The sequence below is a fragment of the Sturnira hondurensis genome, unplaced genomic scaffold, assembly GCF_014824575.4.
Source record: "Sturnira hondurensis isolate 20B ecotype Veracruz unplaced genomic scaffold, ASM1482457v3 Scaffold0022319, whole genome shotgun sequence".
NCBI lineage: Eukaryota > Metazoa > Chordata > Mammalia > Chiroptera > Phyllostomidae > Sturnira > Sturnira hondurensis.
In genome coordinates this window covers 3,334,267-3,336,410 of record NW_028094950.1, presented here as the reverse complement: position 1 = coordinate 3,336,410, position 2,144 = coordinate 3,334,267, and the positions used below count along the sequence as shown (strand labels likewise).

General features: G+C 39.1%; 1 non-coding gene across 1 annotated transcript; it reads left to right on the top strand.

Annotated features, from left to right (window-relative positions):
• Positions 1-872: 872 nt before the first annotated feature.
• Positions 873-974, top strand: LOC118979447 (U6 spliceosomal RNA). Its single transcript, XR_005064918.1, has one exon. It is a non-coding gene; the product is annotated as a U6 spliceosomal RNA (small nuclear RNA).
• Positions 975-2,144: the final 1,170 nt, after the last annotated feature.

Sequence of the window (2,144 nt, the reverse complement as noted above, 5' to 3'; positions counted from 1 at the left end):
TATTTGAGATTTTTCTTGTTTCTCAAGATAGGCTAATGGTATGAATTTTCCTCTTCAGGCTGCTTTACTGTGTCCCATAGATTTTAGATTGTTGTGTTCTCATTTTCATTTGTTTCAAGGTATCTTCTGATTGCTTCCTTGATCTCATTGTTGACCCATTTATTTTTAGTCACATGTTGTTAGTTTCCATGTCTGTGCCTTTTACAGTGGTTTTCTTAAGACTGATTTCTAGTTTCATGCCATTATGGTCAGAGAAGATGCTTGATTTGATTTCAGTATTCTCAAATTTACTGAAATTTATTGAGACTTGTTTTGTATCCTGACACGTGTTCTATCCCAGAAAATACTCTATATGAGCTTGAAAAGAATGTATATTCTGCTGCGTTGGAGTTAAATACTCTGAAAATGCCAATTAAATCCATCTGATCTAGTGTGTCATCTAAGGGTGCTGTTTCCTTGTTGTTAAATAAGACTTTTAGTCAAGGCTTCTGGGAAACTTACAGAGAACCAGATATCCCAAAGTGAAGGAATAGAATGCAAACAAAACCTGAGAAGCAAACAGAAGGTAGTCCAGAAAAGAGAAACAAACGTCAAAAGAATGCTAACAGCCTCAGAAAAGTTTAAGAAGAGAGGGCATTCGTAAAACAAGAACAGGTTACCATTATTTTTTAAAAGTGCAAAGAACAAGAAAGAGTTCTTGGACATAAAAATATGTTATTTAATACAAGGGCTGGAAGAAAGAATTTGAGAAAACTTTCAGGACATAAGCTTAAAAAAAGAAACAGAGGAGACAACTGGACTTAAACAACAATAAAAATGAAATGAAATAAAATAAGGCAAAGAGGAAATATGGGGAAAATCATACATGCAGCGCTCGCTTTGGCCACACATACACTAAAACTAGAATAGTACAGAGATGAGCACGGCCCCTACACAGGGGTGACTCATAAACTTGTGAAGTGTCCATATTTTTATAACTTACAGCTCTTAAAAGTCAAATTACTTCAAGAGTACAAAATACAATAAATAGGCAATAAAACTTTTATGCTTTAACTGTCAAAAAAGGAAAATTGTGCATTGAACATGTGTTTCATTTTTCTCAAAATGACTGTTAATTATATCAACATTGATGAATGACATCTGAGAATTTAAGAAATAAAATACTACAAGCTGATTCTCTAAAGGTTTGTACCTTATCACAGCATGACAGAATATTAATGCTTTAAAAAAGGTAGAAATTATCTAGGTCGGTAATATCTAAAGAGTATTTCACTGTGGACTGGGATCTGACAACACTTTTTTCACCAGGTTTGAAGGGAAGCTGAGCACACAAAGCCTTGTGCCCGTCCATCTAGATTAACCAAGGTGCTTTCCTTTGGTCTGTTTTTTATTCTGGGGCCCTACGTAACACTGCATTTGTAAAGGAGATATTTGCTGCAGAACTAGGCTGAGGTGAGCAGCGCTAATCCTCATGTGTCCCAGGCAGACTGTATTTTTAAAATATTTGTTCGTTTATGTAGAAGGACTGAATACTGTGTGAAGGGGCAGGAAGACAAGACTGCTAGTGGTGAGGTCCAGCCTTGCCCCTGTTGTCCCAAGCATCTTGGATGCAGCCCAAGCTTGCAGTTTAGAAGGACAGCCCCGTGGCAAACGAGAGTCCCTCCCTGTGGTAGGGTTTGTCCTCCGACTGCTGTTTCTAAAGCTTGCTCCCTGGGAATCTCGCCCAGCATCCCAAACAGCTTACTCTCGGATCACACATGGCGCTCTTCCTGAGACGGGTCTCGATAAATTCCATTTTCTCCATCTTATCTTGTTTCCACTGCTGTTTTAACACCTCATATAGATGGATGTCCCGGGCAGCCACTCAGCGGGCCAGCCCCATCGTCTGGCTCAGTGTATTTAATACAATGTCTGATAACCACTAACTGAAATCAAACCTCCCATCTCCTGCTGCAGAAACCGAGATCTAGAAGACAAAGTGCCTTAAGCGAGTGACTTTCCCATTATATCCGGCGACGCTGCCATGACCTCCAATCCCTTCACTTGGGTACATTTTTCCTTCTCAGACGGACATTAGCCACCTTGGTTAAGACCCATTGCTTAGATTCTTTTTCTAACTCCTTCAGCACAATGTTAAGAATAAA